The sequence below is a fragment of the Canis lupus genome, chromosome 1 (assembly GCF_048164855.1).
Source record: "Canis lupus baileyi chromosome 1, mCanLup2.hap1, whole genome shotgun sequence".
Classification (NCBI taxonomy): Eukaryota; Metazoa; Chordata; class Mammalia; order Carnivora; family Canidae; genus Canis; species Canis lupus.
In genome coordinates, this window is record NC_132838.1 from 57101994 (window position 1) to 57121594 (window position 19601).

Here is a 19601-nt window from a genome sequence, read left to right on the forward strand (position 1 = left end):
TTCTTGTTCCATAAGAAGCTGCTGATCTTCTCTGTGGAATGAATGGGTGAGCATATCCTTCCCACCCACAGTGGGAATGAAGTCACCTGACAGCCTGGCCTAGAAGGGCTTCTGTGCCGGGTATTACGGTTCACTAAAGATTATATTTTCAGCAAACATAGGCTTCAAATAAGAATTAAGACCCTGCAAAACCACTAGAAGGCCTGGAGAAGCAGAATGTATGGCTTCACGGCTGGCTGTGAACTTAGGAGGAAGACAGGTGTCTCCGGGTCAGCCTTCGAAACGCGTGCAGGTGCCCCTCACCAGCAGATCCCAACAAGGTCCCTCCTGCTGGCAAGGAACTTGGGTCGATGTCCAAGGAGGTACAAGGTACAGCAGCCCTGCTCTACCAGTCCTGCCAGAGGGAGAAGCCCTGATGCCCTGAGGCTTCACTCATATTTAATGAAGTACCTTCTCTGTCTCTAGAATAGTGCCAGACTAGTGAGAATAAAGAACATAGTCACAAATCATTTTCAGTAGGGCTTGCTTCTCTTGTGGAACCCTGGTTGAGAAAGGATCCTCAAGGAACTAGTGGTTCAAAACATGCCACTTGCCAATAAAGATTATCTAGCACAGTCTACCGCTTAAAATGTCATGAAATCATCCTTCAGAAAGTGTGTCTTGAGGCTGGACCATGGGTAAAGTCATTTACTGGGTAGGTAAGAAATATGACTAGCTGTATTGTGCCTCACAAACTTACAGATGTATATGTGCATATATGTTCATTTTATACCCACACACAATACACGTGATTTGCAGGATTCATATTTATATGCAATCATTAGTAGATATAAAAGAACACTATGGAATATGGAAATTTCCATAATATGGAAACTCTGAAAGCAGTAGATCTGAGGACAGCCTGCAGGGAGGTGTCAAGGGAATGGCCTCCAGGAGGGTCTAAGGACACAGTGTGGAGGAGAAGGTGGAGGAAGGCAGGACTTTCAAAGCAGGCTCAAGTCAGGGAATGAAGTCACTTCACAAACAGTCTTTTCTGGAGGAAACCAAAAGACCGACCACACTCAGGAAAGTGTTCTATTTCTCCAAAAACCAGAAACATGGCAGTTTGGTCTCGGTACTGGAGGGCACAGAGTGTAAGTGCTACCAAACTGTGACTCTCCAGTTAGGGGTCTAAGAAGAGAGTCCCACACCGAGGAGGAGGAGGAGAGTGCTGGCAGGAGACTGGGATCCACATCCTGTGTTCCCACCGAACAGTTCACTGCACCTGCTGATTGAGAAAACTGGAGTCTGCTCCCGCCAGAACTGGTTCTGCTGTGCTGACAGGTGCGTCACTGGGGAGGAGGCTGGGACGCGGGGAGCTCGGCCCCCTTCACCCCTGCGTGGTCAGTCCAGCCAACGGCCGATCACGGTGAATGGGCCTGGAACACAGGACATTTTACTTACCTGCAGCGGGGACAGTCCTTACCTCCCCTGGGCAATGTGGGGCAACTGCTAATAAGTGCTTCCTGCGCCGCATCTCACGTAGTCCTCACAACAGATCAGAAGGATGGAGTGCCTGGCTCTTGCCTCTGCTCTGCAGGGGAGAGGAGATGGGGGCTTACAGAAGGGACGTGCCTCATCCAGGATCACAGGGCCGCAAGTTTGGAAGTCACGATTGGAACCGGGGGTCTGCTTCCAGAGCACAGGCACTGAGCCTCTGTGTGTGATGCCCACCTCCCAAGGGCGGGACGTCTCCAGGGAGATACCAAGGGGGATTCCGTGGACACTGAGAACCTCTCCAATGCGCTGGTGTTCACAGGACACAGAACAGGGACGTTTGCAAACGAGGTGCGAGGGTGATACAGGAGCCACGTTCACCCCTTAGCTACCCCACAGCGGCGTGGCCGACCTCACCTGGTCAATACACAGGTGTTTGCACCACTTTCTTCCCTTTCTGGCTTAGGAATGCCTTTCCCCTGCCTCCGCCTGTCCTACAGCCAGCTACGGTCCCATCATCAAATCTAACATCTCAGGGTCCACGCGTCTTTTACCTCTTTCTTTCCTCCTGGACTCCTGGCTGTTTCTCAGACACTCCAAGACCCTTGCAGTATTTCACCTTGGGCTCCTCTCTGCTTGGCTTGCCCAGCCCCATGTCACCTTCTCAGGAGGGTCTTCTCTGACCACACAAAGATAGTGCCTACTGAGTCATTCAACATCCCTTCTACGCTATTTTGTCCATCTTCATGGAGCATATGGTTCCAAGAAATTTTATTGTCTTCCTATGTCTTTTGGTAGGTGCCCAACATCAACAGTGGAGATGTCAAATCCATGAGAAAATGTTCGCTGTCCCCAGAAAGCCAGGTCCCAACATATTCGGTAGATGGTTCTGAATAGACCAACAAATGTCATTTTACCTGCCTGTTTTGTCTAAATAACATTTTGAAAACTTTTTTATCCTTATAAGCCATCTTTGACATTATTTTTCAGAATGGAGGAATTTCTTCACGTCCTGTGGTTTCGACTTCGTCAGCTCAGGGAAGATTGCAGCCACCCTGGGCAGACCCAGCCCTGGGGACGGCCTAATCTGCCGGGCTTCCTCCTGCCGAACCCCTGCCTTTGAGGCGGGCAGCTGGAGAAAGCCGATGAGCACATTTTCCTAACGTCTTCCCTATTCTTTCGTTTCACAATCAGGCAGGGCTTTGCTTTCAATTACTAAAGAGCCAAGGATCATTTTTCAACCTCAAAAATAAAGACAACAGTTTGCAAACAGTTATGTAGTGTTTCCATGCACACGTGTGTTTCATTCAAGCAGATCAAAATCAGGCCCAACGTTAAGGAACTCCATGCTTACCGTGGTTCATCAGACGCAGGGATGGTGTGAGGTTAACATGATGCCTCATTCCTACAGAGAAACTCATGTAGCGCAGAAACTTTTACTGTCGGGTATATTAAGAAATGAATGTGACAATGGCATGAGAAAATCATACTTAATTATAAAAAACTAAAGTAATAAAGTAGATTTTAAATTTTACATCTTGAGCAGGCTCAGCCTGAAACCAGGAAGGATGGTGAGGTTTGGCTCAGAGGTGTGTGCGTGTGCAGCCAGCCCCAAGCCATCGCTCTTCACGCAGGCTGCTCTCTGTTATTCAATCAGAAAGAATGGGGGGGGGGGTGCAGGTCTCCTTGAACCTGTGGTGACAGTTTTGCACAACTAAAAGTGGGGCTGCTCACACGAGGAGTCTCATCTTTGCACAGCTTTTGCAAAGGCTTTTCTTCCATGGAGGGCACACCTTTGGTATGCATCAGCCACCTGCCGTGGATGGAGTGGCAGAGGTGTGGTCATGGGACTTCCTAGAATCCACCACCTGACTCCCAGCTCTTCCAAAGGACTTCTGAGTTGGGACATTTATTTTACACCCACAGAAGGAATGGGAAAGATAAACTATGGACCAACGAAGCAATGCCCAGCCATGGCCCCTTATTTTACCTTGTGCTGTGGCAAACATTAAACAAGACCCAAGTAGTGTTGAAGAACTTACTCTTCAAAACAGCTTTGGCACGAGACAAGGGAAGATGTGTACACTAATGTTCTAGGCTAATGGGATTTTTCCATTTCAGTTACATTATTGGTCAGATGGTCGACCAGATGCTTCCCACGCTGACCCTAGAGGTACTCTGCACCCGGGTCTGCCAGATTTAACAAGCAGGTCAGCAAACACAAACTTACAAAACCAAGTACCCAGTTCAACCCGAATATCAATAAACATTGAATAACTTTTTAGTATAAGTATGTCTCATGCAAGGATTCGGGCATACTTGGAGTAACGAAAAACATATTGTTTACCTACAAGTAGCATTTAACCGGGTGTCCTGTATTTTACCTGGCAAATCTATCTCCATCCCAAGTAGTCCTCTGCGGTTCTGGTTCATGGAGCACAGCTCAGCTCATCCTCAAGGCTGACGGTGGTGCCATTCCATCTATATGCTGATTCCCAAAGTCTACATTTCTCAAACAAAGAGCCAAGAATATTGCCTCAGGGGTGATCACCTATTTTATAAGAATTTTTAAGTTGACTTCCAAGATTATTTAATGAAATTAGTCTAAAAATTCTGAAACACCTATGTGACCACTTGTATCACTTAATGCCATGGCATCATTGATCAGTTTGCATCGCTTCTTGTATTTGTCATCAGATTGATGGCAATACTACTTGAGAAGTAACTCAGCAAATGAGACAAAGATGGAAGTCTTCTGTGACACGCGGGATGTGAGCTGTAGCGTGACAGCTACGTGATGTCATGTGCACGATACAAATGCAGGTGGACCTATGCTCCCAATCAGGATGAGCGGCTGAACAGGAGGTGTACACACATGCCAAACTAAAGAACCTGCACTGGACAATTGAGTGCCACAGCCCCTGTTTAACCAGCTGGTTTTATCTAAATATCATTTGTCATATTAAATTAATATTGTCAATTTTAATTGGTATTGTGATTTGTAGTTTTTTTAGTTGTATAAGAATTAAAAGAATAAAGATTTTATACCTAATTATCGACATATTTTTAAGTAACATTGTGATAAAAATAATTTATCACAATATTATGGATATATGAGATATATTGTTTTTTCATTTTGGAGACTACATTTTGCCTAATTATAAGAATTACGGCTGAAATGACACATGACCTTCTGCTTTTCTTTCTTCATTGGTTGGTTTGTCTAGCTGCTGGCTCGGTGTTCTCTTTGGCCAAACTACCAAGCCTGAGACACCCATTCAGGCAACGGGAGGCAGGCTTTCCATTAGTTAGCGTACTGTCTGGTTTCTCCATGAATCATTGAGTTTCATGGTGTTGGGGGTTGGAGAGAAAGAAGGAAAATTCAACAGATTCACGTGGTATGTCTGCTTCTTTACCTCCCCCTTGTGTGCTGCCCCACAGCAGGACCAGAAAGAACAGACAGGCTACCCTCGAGCACAAATGGGTTCCAGGATGGATGCCGGAGCAAGCGCGGCCCCTTTGGTCCTGGGACTCCATCTGCCTCCTGTGAGCTGTGGGATATACTAACCTGACAACGTGTATCTCCAAAAGCTTCTTTTGGTGAGCCATTCCTAAGACAGCAGGACTATTGGCATTATTTGTGTGTGTGTAGCCTAAATTTAAACCAAGACAAAGGAGACTGCAAAATGCTGACATTTAAAAAAAAAGTTATAAAGCCTATTTTTTTCTGACTTTCAAATGTAGCTGGAAAATTTTGGAACCCTTCTTTAAACTGTTCAAAAAAAAAGCAAGTTCAGATCAGTTCATCCACTTCTTCAAAACAGGATTATAAAGCAAACCAAAGGAAATTAAACCACAGAAATGTGTTAAAGTGCACTGCAGATGTGACTGGAACCCACGGGCGTGGAAGCTTGGATTGGGGGTTGAAACCCCATCCTCAGCACCAGGCATCTTGAACGTGACCCTGAGACCCTATCGCTCGCTCTTTGCGTTTAAATTACATCGATTCCAGCACTTCTGTGAACGGTTAACTTTAATGATACGGTGGTTGTGCTTTCAGCAGAGCCATCGAGGTTTTTGGTTGAACATGGTTAATATGGTTGTAAAGAGTTTTATTAACCTCTTTTGACGACTGGCTTATTTGAACGAAAGTTAGATAAGTACAGACTGTGTTCAGCTGTCACACTAAGTAAACTCTCAAGTGAGGACATTTTCCGGAATTTTTTTTTTAATTAAAAAGTAAATTTTTTTTTAAATTAAAAAGTAATACTTCATGAAAATGATCTTTTTTAAATCAAAAGGCATTTTTTATTTACTCAAGACTGAAGACTGGGGACCCGGGTCCCCTCGGTGGCCCTGTGGCGGCCCAGTTCTGGGCTAGCCACTGCAGTTTCTGTGGCCTTACCCCAACGGGTAGAGACAGCGGCCAGACCAGAGGCACCAAGCCCTCACGGCCTTAGCTCTAGGCAGGAGGGCGGCAGCGGAAAACAGATCTCCTTCCCACAATATTAAAAAAAAATACATGGCAGAAAGCTTTCCCCTAGCCACGAGCCATGAGTCTGGCCTCAGCTCTTCACACGTGTGCAATTCCGTCTACTTAGGAATCTAGACTGAGGGCTTAGGGGGCAGCCAGCTCAGCTCCAACGCCCTGCTGTGAGAGTCCCTCCATCTCAGGGTCACGCGAGCGTCCATCCCATCTGTTAATTTAGCTGTGGTTTTTAATATGGCTCACTTTATTTTTTAAAAAAATATTCTTAGTATTGTGAAATATTTTTTAAAAAGACACAAAGCAAAAATAAACTATTCAATGACTTATGGTCTATGTCACCACTGCCAGGTCCACACACAGGGTGACCAGGATATCAGAAGACCTGCCTGTCTGCTCCAAACCACGATCCTGTCTCTGCTCACAGGGTTCACTACTTTTCTGTCTGTAATGCTAATCACTTATTTGCTTTTCTGAAAAAAAGTTTACCACACAAGCATATGTCCCTAAACACGATAGCATTGAGTGCTGTTGAACTTCATTGAAACATGATCATGACGCGTACAGTCCTTTGGATTCTCTCAACATTCTGTCCATGAGATGCACCTGTGACTACTGGGAACTGTCATCCCTTTAGCTTTGTTTCTGTGTATTGTCCTGTCCCATAGCATCTCTTGTGGAGGCAATGGGGGCTGTTCAGAGTTTGGGGATTCAATACCAGTAACGGCTGCAAATCACCCTGCACCAGGCTCAGCGCTCCTGAGCACAAATCTACCCCCCTAGGTGTGGGCTCGCCGGGGGCACAGGTATGCATGTCTGTCACCTTCAGAGATGATCTCACACTATTTCCAGGGCGGCTGCACTGACTTACCTCCCCCACCGACATATGAGGCCAACTCTGCCCACGTGCCCTCTCGTGAACGCTCAGTGAGGACGGATTCAGATTCAGCCATTCCAGCCGTGGTGGGATTGCATCTACTCCTTGATCAATTTGCATCCCTCGGCCATTATCGAGATGGAGCATCTGGCCACTTGGGGATCCATATTTGTAAGCTTAACTCTCTTACATGATTTTCTTAGTGTTGATATATAGATGATCCTAATGTAGTCTGGGTAAGAGTTCTTTGTTCATTCAATGAATATCCTTCCTCTCTGGGCCTTACCTTTTCTCACTTTTCATGAGTGTCTTGATGAGCAGAAGTTCTTGTGTATACCTAGCCTGATATCGTTTCTTCCCCTTTTTTGGCTGGTGCTAACTTTGAGAAAGAATCAAATTTAACTTCTTAGTCTTTACTGTTAGGTTTTCGTCTTTATTTTTCCTTTTTTTCTAATATTTACAGTAAAGGTTATAAATGAGCTTTTAAGTATGCTGTCGGTTGGATTTTATGTTTTCATGTGCATTATTTTCTGTCATTCATTTTATACTAGTTTTTTAAAAACTTTTATTTATTTATTCATGAGAGACACACACAGAGAGAGAGAGAGAGAGGCAGAGACACAGGCAGAGGGAAAAGCAGGCTCCAGTCAGGGAGCTTGACGTGGGACTCGATCCCGGGACCCCGGGATTACGACCTGAGCCAAAGGCAGACCTCCATCCACCAAGCCAGCCAGGTGTCCCTATCAAGTAAATTTTAATACTTGGAATTAAAATGTCGGATTTCAAGTTTTTTACATTTCTAGATGAAGAAATTAAATGAGATCATACTTGTGGAAACATTCGAAAATCGAAAAATGTTTTTAAGTAAGTTATCATTGTTATCACTTCAGATCAAGTGATTTCCAACTCTTGTCTTATTATGGACTCAAGACTTCTGAATGGGAGGGAGATCTCTGGAATCTGAGCAACTGCAAACCTAGGTCATTAGTGTCCCCATAGCAGCTGGGAGCACTCCAAGTGAGGCTAGTCCAAATGGACATGTGCTAAACGTGCAGAATGCACACCCAAGGTGAAGACTTAGTATGAAAAAAAGAAAGAATGTGAGAGAATGTAAGATGTCTCATTAATTCTTTCCATAGTCATTACATGTTTGGATAATGGGCTTTGGGATGTATTGGTTAAGGAAGATATGGTGTCAGAGTTAATGTCATCTGTTTCTTCTTGCTTTACTGACCCATCCTGCTTGCTGGGTCCTTCAGTAGCTTGCCCGGCCCCCTGCCCTCCTGGCCACAGACATAAGGTGACCCGGCACCACCCCAATGCCATCCCCACACACATGCACCTGTCAGGGAGCCCTGCTACCTCTCATTGCCACTTCCCATGCCTGGAAAACATGTGTTTATTTACACAGGTCGGTATCACACTGTGGATAACCACAGGGTGGGAAGTGTGTTCAAGGCCACTTGGCCCTACTGAGTCTGCGATGGGGCACTGGGGATGTGATCACCATCCCTCGTCTCTGAGCTTCCCCGGGGTTCAGCAGGTGCTGCGACTCCGGCAGTGTGTCAGGCTAGGGGATGTGCAGGGAGGTCCTCCCCTCTACCCTGTCCTTGCCCCAAAGAGTTCCTCCCTGCTCCCCTGCTTGCAGTCCACCCAGGCACCTGAGGCTGCAGCTCCTCGACGGTCACCCTTGAGTCCTGGGATCCCACTCCCTAACCGGGGACCTGCGGGGCACCTGTCATGGAATCCTATCCCGTTCCTGGGGATCCCCCGGACACATGCCGCACTTCCCTTTGGTTGCCACAAACCCAGGGGCCAAGTGGTGCCCGGGGATCAGTGAGCCAGGTGCGAAGGTGGCCTCTGAGCTATCACCGTTGGGCAGAGCTGTGGTGCAAGGAGGGCCTCAGAAACCCGGTGGCCCCTGAGCAGGAGCTGCTGGCGGAGGGCGAGGCGGGGTTCCTAAGAAGTGGTCTCCACGGTGCGCCAGCTTCCAAGGGCACAGCTTGCAGCCCAGCACCTGCTGGCCCTTGGCCTAGGCACCTGTACCTGCGTCTGCACCTGCGCCCACACCTGCACTCACATCTGTGCCAGGCCCTGCCCTCCGGGGAGGCTGAGATTCGAGCAGCAGGTGTCATCCTGCTGGCATGTGTCCTGCATGTCCCTCATCCCCCACTTTCCGAGTTTCCAGGCTGGGTGATGGGCTCAAAGGAGGGACACCTGCCATGTGTGGTTGGAAAATCGCCCGTTAACTGCGCTGATGGAGCGTCGGACTTCACACCCTGTGTGCAGAGCGCCCTAACCACAGCTGCACAGGATGATTGTCCCCATGCGAGGGCGAGCCTGACGGAAGGAGCTGCCACTGCCGCTGCTGCCTGCAATGACCACCGCACAGCCATGACCCCTGCGTCCCAGACCTCGGCCAGGGGGTCCCCCGGGCCCTGCCCCATCCAGCCCAGGTCCTCCTGCGGCCCTCCAGGAAGGGCGGGACTCACCCGCGGCCCATGGGCCAGGAGGGAGCAAAGCCAGTGCAGCCAGCTTATTGCTCTCATTGCCTGCAAGTGTGCACAGTAACAAAACTCCTCACATGCTGGGTTAGCACTAATTACCCACACATTGACACGTGAATTCATTCTGACCGGATTAGTTTAAGTGAAAATTTTAGTTTTATCAGAGAGCATAATGTCCCTGTCCCTTGGGGGTTGGAGCACATCTCACACACACATATACTCCCCCCCACCAATCACACACATGGAATACACGCATACACAATACATGTATACACACATACCAATCACATGCAGGTTGCATGCACACACATACCACTCACACACACATACATTTATATAGACTCATGCACACACATCTAGCACACCAGTAACATTCATGCACAGACTCACATTTCATGATTGTAAGTCTGGGCATAATTTAAACATCATCAAAAATTTTGAAAGACTTTCTATGTGCAGGGGTATTGCGTGTAAATCTCAGCCTATGTGTTGAGCGATGCAAGAAATATCATTGCCTTATTATCTAAAATGCCACTTCATGTCTAATCTCCATTCTAAAAAACTGGCAAATCAAACCAATTATTCTTGAAATCCACATTCCCAGGCATTGCCTCATTTAGGAGTCTTGCACGGTGCCATTAGGTTATCTAACAAATATTTATACAACCCTTTATGTATTTGGCATGCCATTCCAGGTGCTTTGTCAATATTAACTCATTAATCCTCATGGCAAATTTATTTTTTATTTTTTAAAGATTTATTTATTCATGAGAGAGAGAGAGAGAGGCAGAGACACAGGCAGAGGGAGAAGCAGGATCCCCACAGGGAGCCGGATGTGGGACTCGATCCCGGATACTCAGATCACACCCTGAGCCGAAGGCAGACACTTAACCGCTGAACCACCCAGGTGTCCCCCTCATGGGAAATTTAGTGAGAAACGAGGATGCTTGGGAACAGAGTCGTTCCTGACTTGCCTGAGGCCACAGAGCTGGAAGTTGGTGGCAGTGGAGTCTGAACTCAGCTGGTGCAGCGCTGTCCTCCCAAGCAGACCTCTCCCGAGATGAGATCACCCTCTGCCTGCCGGTTACGCCACAGCGGGCTGGGACCTGGAATTCTCTGGGGAAAGTGGCTGGCTGTCGTCCCCGTTTTCCCAACACCTCATATTCCTGCTTTGCATTCCTTCATTTCATGCCAGGAAGCAAAAGGCTGCTTCTGCCCACCTTCAGAGTCCTAGACCTCCCCTCACTCCCACAGGGGAGCACCTGGACCCGGGGCCCCATGAAATTTCCAAGACTCTTTTCAAATACCTAATTTTCAAACTCCGTTTCCCTTTCTTTTAACTCTTCCAAAACTTTCAAGTTTTCCGAAAGCCTTCAACATTGGGGAGACATCCTTGGGAAGCTTGCAGGCCACTTCCATGGGAAAGAGGAGATGGGACCCTGCAGGAGGGACACTCCTGAGCGTGTGGGTCTCACGCCAGCCAGCCACAGGTGCATCTGGCCTATGGTATCTTCTCTTTGCATTCTACGCTTCCTTCCTTCTTTTGTTGGCCAAAATCTTAGATGCTTACCATGGGCCATTGAGACAGATTTGTGGGTACTGCCAAGATTGGAAACAGCAAAATGTTCCAAACCAAGCTTTTGACTACTAAGCCCTTTTTTGCTTGGCCAGTGGGATAGCTTGGAAAGGAACACCATCTCAGCACAGCACACCATTGATACCTTCTGGCTGAAAAATAGATTTCTCACTGAACGATTTCCCAGACGAGGGTCCTCAGTGAGTGCCGAGGTGAGCGTGTGACCTCTAGTGGTGCTCTCACGACTTCTGTCCGTGGTGCATGTTTTCCCACACGAGGTACGGATTCTGCAAGTCCAGGCGTGAAATTTCCCTGAAACCTGGAGAAAGAACTCAGTGTTCCAGTGGCACTGACACATTGTCAGCTTGGCTTCCATACACCATGGTCCAGTGACGGGAACACCTAGTACCCAAGGCATACAGAGTGCCGTAAATAGCGAGGCCGAAGGTCCCAGGGTTCCCTGAGGCAAAACCATACAGCAGCCTGGAGACAGGAGACAGACTTGACAACCCAATGTTCAGCCTTTTCCCATCCCAAGGGTTTCTGCTTTAGTTACCTGGATTGAGTTCCAGCCACCAGCACGTTCCTGTTCTCCATTACGGGGAAGTAGAGAGAAGCACTTTGACTTAGTGTCTGAATAATGCAGAAGGCTTCAGCCATAGAAGCCATTTACCTGTAGAATGCCAGGTGAATTAGCATAGATATTAATAAGGAATCTATAAAAAATAATTTTCAGGGACGCCTGGGTGACTCAGCTGTTAAAGCATCTACCTTCAGCTCAGGGCATGATTCTGGAGTCCCGGGATTGAGTCCCACATCAGGCTCCCTGCATGGAGCTTGCTTCTCCCTCAGCTTATTTCTCTCTCTCTCTCTCTCTCTCTCTCCGTCTCTCTCATGAATAAATAAATAAAATCTTTAAAAAAACAATTTTCAAAAGAGTGCTTTGAAATTTTTTAAAAAGCTATTTAGCAGAAGTTCAGAATTCAAATAAACCAAAGATGTGATTTTTATGTTTACTTAAATAATTCAAAATGTACCTACTCACATATATACCAGCTGTGTGTATATATCCACATATGCACGCATGTATATTATCCTATTATATTTATTATGTACAAATGCTATGAATCCTTGCGAATCCTTGTGAATCTCTTGTGCTGTAAGTCATAGTACATTTCCCCAGTGAACCACGCACAGGAGAACAGGTACGGATGCTCACTATTTAAAGGAGAACGTGTACATTTAGGGAAAGAAGTTTCATGTTTGTGTTACTTTCTGGATGTCTCTGCCTGGTTAACCATTTCACGTTACAGGGTCTACAGGTCTTCATCCTCACTGAGGCAGAAACACCTTCCAAAATGTGCTCTTCCTGGGCAGCCCGGGTGGCTCAGCGATTTAGCACCGCCTTCAGCCCAGGGCATGATCCTGGAGACCCAGGATCGAGTCCCACGTTGGGCTCCCTGCATGGAGCCTGCTTCTCCCTCTGCCTCTGTCTCTCTCTGTATATCTCTCATTAATAAATAAAATCTTTTAAAAAAACAAAATGTGCTCTTCCGTTTTAAGCATCTATGATAAGAATAAACATCAGTATTAGCCAAAATCATGGCAATTCTGTATTTTCAATTGTTGTAACAATTTATTGAGATATAATTCACATTCCATAAAAATTCACTTGTTTAAAATGTAAAATTAGCTTCTACTATATTCACAAGTTGTGCAACCATCACCACAGTCCATTTTAGAGTGGTTTTGCCACCACAACAGGACCCCTGTGTCCCTTGCGGTGGCTTCTTGTTCCCCGGGTGCCGCCCCCCCCACCCCAGGGCTCACCTCGAGTGGACGTGTCACGTGTGGGACCCCAGCACAGCTCGGCAGTGACAAAAGCAGCAGAACTTATTTCTTACTGTGGGGTCAGGGGGCCAGCCAACCGAGATACTTGCGCGAATAGAAACTGCTCTGTTTATTTTGTTACCCTGGCCCCACCAGCTGGGTGTGTGGGTTCACAAGCCTCGTGAGGGTCAGACGTACTGCCCCGGGAGTCTCATGTGGCGCTGCCGAGGATGTGCTGCTCACACTTCAGGCGGTGGCCGTGCGGGGACGCCGATGGGCACATGTCACAGTCACGAGGGAGTGCCTCCCTCACCACCCTCCATAGAGAAGTTTATCTCAGGTGATACGGGAGCTGACAGTCACAGCTAAGGTAAGTGCAAGCAAAGGGCTGTGGGCTCCCAGACCGAGGGCCCCATGCCTGCTTATCCACGGCCACAGGACAAATTCCAGATCAGAGAACTGCAAGTTGGACATGGACGTGTGAGAAACTGTAAACCTGAGTGCTTTAAAATGTGGAGTGACTAGAAGCAGTTTGATCTATAATATCACTGATCACCCGTTAAAAAAGACGTAAGTGTCGGCCTTTACTAATAGTAGCAGGTCCAGGCTGTGGCACTGGTTATGATGCAAGACCATATGCAATTTTTAAATTATATTTAGTTGCACATATAATTAATATTTATTTAGGAACTTTGGAACTGCTGGGTATTTCGTGGGATGCAAGTAAGCAAGCAGCCCTCTCTTGAGGCTGCAGAGTGCGTGATGCATCCCGGCTGGGAGAGGACGGCACGTTTCTGGGCTTGCAGAGTCTGCAAAGTCGGGAGCAGCGGTGCCCCATGGAGTTCGTTCTGGCCTTCTTCACTCCACAGGGCAAGTCCCAGCTCTCTCTCCTCCAGATCGGGGCTACATCAGGGATCATTATTCACTTAGAAATTGTGAGCACCTACTGTGTGCCAAGCCCCGTGGCAGGCATCAGAGAAGACAGGAGACAAGAGAATACAAAGCACAGACAGATCCAAACAGTAGGTTTAGTGGAGACAGACATCGGCCCCAATAGGACAGCAGGTCTGGCTTCCTCAGGACCAGATGGAGGTGGATGGGGTAAAATTTCCTTAGGACTGAGCTCTCCTCCATGTCACCTGGGAAAGGGGTGCCTACATGTCACACATAACTGATGTTTTTAGAGTTACTTAACTATTTTATTGGCTGTTTCTCTCTTTGTGCCAATAAACAAATTGTGAAAACCCAGTAGCACACTATGTTTAAGAAATGCAGCTTTAAAAAGGTATAAAAATGAAAATACAAAGGGTCATTATTGTGCTCTACTAAAAGCACTGTTGGGGGACGCCTGGGTGGCTCAGAGGTTGAGCATCTGCCTTCAGCCCAGGGCCTGATCCTGGAGTCCCGGGATCGAGTCCCACGTCGGGCTCCCTGCATGGAGCCTGCTTCTCCCTCTGCCTGTGTCTCTGCCTCTCTATCTGTGTCACTCATGAATGAATAAATAAAATCTTTAAAAAAATAAATAAAAACACAGTGGAGTGTCTGGGCGGCGCAATCAGCTAAGCGACTGACTCTAGGTTTCAGCTCAGGTCGTAATCTCAGGGTCTTGAGATTGAGTTCCGGCAGCATAAGTCTCGCACTGGGCACAGAGTCTGCTTGAGATTCTTTCTCTCTTTCCCACTGCCCCTTCCCTGACCTCTCTCTAAAATAAATAAATAAATAAATAAATAAATAAATAAATAAATAAATAAATAATTTAAAATAATTAAAACAAATGAAAACACTGTTGGATGTGAGGGCGACCTGGCTGCGACATCTGTCACCCCATTGGCGGCCAGGTTGATTCGGCTGACCTGGCTGACCAGGCGGTTGTCCCCGCCCTCCCTCACTGCCTCACGTGTGTCCCTCCCAAAGCTGTGCACGTGGTGGAAGGGGACAGCCTTCCCCATAGAAGAGGACCGTTCTTGGGTCAAGGGTAATGAGTGGCTGCACTCCCCTGCTAGAACCTCCAAGCAAACCCTCAAGGTCCATTTGTAGGAGAACATAGGGTTCCAAGCTCCCAAGGCTCCAGGCCCATCCACATGAGGTGCCACATGTGGTAGTCTGACTTTCTTCAAAATAAATTAAAAAAAAAAAAAAGTACCCAATAGTCTTTTAATCTTGTGATATTTCTTTTGAAAAATTTTCCAATACATATTTCGAAATAGTGTTATATTCATGCATACATTTAAAACAGTAGCCAGTTGTTTTTCATTTAAGATCGTTATCACCTGTTTCTATGCATTACTCCTTTATTAATGTCTCACCCATAACAGAGCCTCTGGACCCTATGACTAACAGTATTTATCCCACAGGTATGATGGAATATAGTGAAGAATGTATAAATAACAAGGTAATGGATGCTCACGTACTTAGTTACCAGACGAAGAAATAAAATATTACCCACACATCAGAGCTAGGCCTCCTTTCCCGCTGCAGAAATAGCATCGCCTGAATTAACAATCCTTCCCAGACATTATTCATATTTTACTACACACGTATGGAGTCTTACACAGTATTTGGTATTGATGTACGTGCTTTAAAATTTATATAAGCATAATCTTGCATTACATTTTTTAATAACCTGCTTTTTAAACACTTCTGAGATTAATTCACATTGAGGTATATAGATATTGCTTACTTATTTTCATTTTTGTATATTACTGCATGAATGAATACCTCATTATTCACATATTCTCTGGTTTTGCCCAACGAAGTTGGCACGGAAAATTAACCACTGCAGACCTATACCCTTGCGTGTTTAATTGAGTTTTAAAAAATACAAATAAAATCTGCTCTGTCCTTACTTGGAGCCTCTCAGTGCTGGCTCTCCAAACACAGGTTGATGTTTATCCCATGAATCTGGCTCCTAAGTCCTTGTGTCTGAACCCACAATGCCTGCCCAGCACTGCCAGCTGGGTGTCCCCATGTGTTCATGCTGCTCATTCCTCATCAGGACCCAGATCTACAGAAACGCCCCTTCCGGAGTAACATCTGGAGTAATTTCTAGAGTCGCTGCTGCTTCATTTTGCTCTTCCATCATATAGCACTTCTTTTATATGTCTCCTTTTACTTAGCTGGAAATTTCTTAAGGGCAGGGTTTATGTCTAATTTATTTTTGTTTTTAATATCTAAAGCAATAACCAGACATAGCAAGTGTTCAATGAATATTTAGTAAATGCAAAATCTGTGGAATAGAGAAGGAAAGAAATGATCCAGATTAACTCAGATTAAGTGAGGAGTGTGAGATCCTGCATGGGGAACATGCTGATAGAAATTCAATAGAAAAGGAAATTATTTCAAGACCAAGGTGAAGCATATAACTAATAACTAATAGGTAAGAGAAACAGGGCCAATGCCAAATTGTTTTTCTTAGACTTAATTTCAGTGATCAGTGGTCTGGGCCAGGACCGTGTGCGCCGTGTCCATGTGATGCCTGGCCCCACGAATATGCGAGGGCTCGCACAGGAGTCCATCTACACGCACAGATTCCTTCACTTGAAGCCCAAATCTTTCAAATTATCTGCCTTTATTTTTTTAGATCTATATTCTTCCATTTTTTCTCAGAGTATTTTTGATGTTTACATTAACATATGTATATCTTTATCCATGGTTTGATTCACTGATTGAAATATTCTTATTTGATGTGACTAACAATGCCAGTGTTCCAGACGTCTTAAAAGATGTGAAAAGATTGCAACCAGGATAGTCCTGTAGCAGAAATAACAGATATAGTGATTTTTCTGGGAGTCAGAAGTGCAGAAAAAGATGTGTTTTCCACTTGGAAATCTCATCTCCAGAATCCTAGAACTGCTGTGTAAATTTAGAAGCAAAATGTCTATGTTGTAGGTGGGGGTCACTTACATTTCCCATCTGCTCATCCTTGGAAGTGGTGAGTCTCAGCTGTGGCCGGGAGAACCCACCCGGGTTCTCTGGAGGGCCAGGGGCTCCGGCATTAGCCCAGCCGGCTTACCTGTCAGCTGCTGCTGCTCCGTGCCTGTGGGGTCCGGCGCGTCCCCCTCCTGTAGGCCATGCAGCTGGCTCAGGACAGACCAGTGCAAGTTAAATGCTGGAGGCAATCAGGAGAATGTCCCCACATACAGCCTTCACCTTAGTCAGACTTGCTAAAATCTTTTGAAAGGACCTAGACAGATGTCCACCGAATCTCAAAAGTGTCAGTTACTATAGATCAGTGACTTATGTAAGAAAAAACCAGTATCCTAATATCATTGAGACTTATTGAATGGCAATGAGAATCAACATTTCTCTATAAATCTATTCACTTGAAAAGTTACTTATATTAGTTTCCCCTTTAAAACCTAAGACTTAGGACACCTGAATGGCTCAGTGGCTGAGCGTCTGCCTTCAGCTCAGGTCATGATCCTGGGGTCCTAGGATCATGTCCCTCATAGGGCTCCTTGTGGGGAGCCTGCTTCTCCCTCTGCCTGTGTCTCTGGTTCTCTCTCTCTCTCTCTCTCTTTCTCTCTCTCTCTCTTTCCCTCTCTGTCTCTCATGAATAAATAAATAAAATCTTAAAAAAAAAACCCTTAAGACTTGTAAGAAAGCCTGGGAATCTGCATTCTCTCAAGCAGCCCAGGTAATTCTGATGCCATTCTGAGCTCTGATGTAAGGGTTTTCTGGATTCTATGTGCTCGTTAAATGGAGTATCTGTTTAGAACACAAGAAGCATCTGAGTTAACCGTTCTTACTTCCTTGCACGCATGGAGTCAGGTACCCTAGTGAAAAAGTCTTAATCATCCCACCTGTGTTAGGAAAACAACATCCATTCTCGCTCCTTCAAGAGTCCTTTACCTTCACACGAATGCCTCGCTTCCGACACCCTGGTCGCCATGGGCGTGGGGGTCCCTGCACACTAGGCGGTTCTCCAGCATGCCCATGGGGTGTCCTACAATCTCAGTTCGGACATTGTCTGCTGGAGACACGCAGGTGAGGGGCCGGATCCCATGCGATGACACCCCCTTCACACACCAACCACACACAGTAGGTTCTGGGCAACCTGGCTACAGACTGGACGTGTTTCCACCTCCGCTTTGGATTCCTTTGATTTGCTAGAGCCACTTGCAGACCTCAGGGAAATGCTTATTTGCCCGTTTGCCAGTCAATTTTTCTTTAAAGATTGATTTATTTGAGAATGAGAGACAGAACATGAGCGGGAAGGGCAGAGGAAGAGAGCATCTCAAGCAGATTCTCCGCTGAACACGGAGCCCAACACAGAGTTTGATCCCATGACCCTGAGATCACGACCTGAGCGGAAACCAAGAATCAGACATTTAACTGACCGAGCCACCAGGTGCCCCCAGTTTACCTGCTTAATAAAAGGATGTGATAAAGGACAGACAGCAGCCAGCTGGAGAGGCGAGTATGGCGAGGTTGGGGAGGGTCACCCTCGTGGTGGGGGCTGCAGGTGTGTTCACCAACCTGGAAGCTCCCTGAATCCCTTACTTTTAGGGTTTTATGGAGATTTCTTTATGCAGGCAATCATTAACTCCATTTCCAGCCCTCTCCCCTCTCTGGAGGATGGGGGTGGGGCTGAAAACCCCATGCTTCTAACCATGGCTGCCTTTTCTGATGACCACACCTCATTCAGGAGCCCCTAACCCACCCCCAAGAATCCTCTCATTAGGACAAGAGACCTTCCCAGTTTCTTACCCATTAAGGATGTGTGAGAATTTTAGGAGCTCTGGGATAGGAACTGGAGGTCAGAGATCAATATATGTATATATTTTTCTAGTATCTCACAAGTATTAAACTAAGTCCCCAATACACTTAATCGGGTTCATCTGATTCGTGAGCAAGTATTCTTTCTACCAAGAAATATTTCCTAAAGGAAAGCCAACAGCTGAGATCCTTTACAACCACTAAATAAAATGGAATTTCAAACTTCTGTCTTAAAAAAAGAAAATTTCTGTGTTCTGAGATGGATTATTTCATAATCCATTCAACTATGAAATTCTGATATAATTGCTTGGAAATTTTTGCTTATCTTGTAATCCTATGACTCAGTAATATCTGGTTGGTTGGGGGAAAGGTCACCAGGCTGGTGAGAACCAAAGCCAGATTGATGCCAATTCTGGTGAGTGACTGGATGTGCACATCCATGGTTCCATGCCATGCTGTGTAGCACACGTGTCCTGGGGCATTTGGAAGCCCCCCTCCCTACTGATATATTAATCACACTCACATCATCAATGTTCATCACACACACTCGTCAGTACCATCAGAAGGACCAAGGAGAAATTCGAAGATCGTTACAAATTTATGCCCAGATACCAAGGGGCCAAGAGATGCAAGTGACATTTTACTGTGGTGAGCTCTGGAGAGTGAAGAGTTCACCATGTATTCCTTACCAAAAAGCAGGATGCTGGATTCACTTGAGTAAATTCAAAATGACTGAAATAAAGTCTGCGTTGTTCCACTTTTTTGTTGGCAGTTTGTAAAGAGTCTGGATGGTTTTCCAGGAGATTACGAGATCTGGCACTGAGCCCACCTTTGATAAGGCCCAGAGCAAGATCAGTAAACCCTAAGAAGGGTTTCTTACCTCTTTTTAAGCTTGCAGTTTCCTTTTACTCTAAATTCTCATAAAATTGACAGTTCCAGCAGAAGAGGTGGAGACACAACCATCAGCAGGCAGCTGTTTACTCTATGGTCTGGGGCTCGCGGACCAAGGACAAGGGTGCAGGGCTGAAGAATCCTCCTTGTTTGGAGCAAGGACCATGTCCCGTGGTGACCTGGATAAGTGGCTGTGGGTGTGTGGGGATGACTTGAGAACTAAATCCTCAGTGCCGGTAG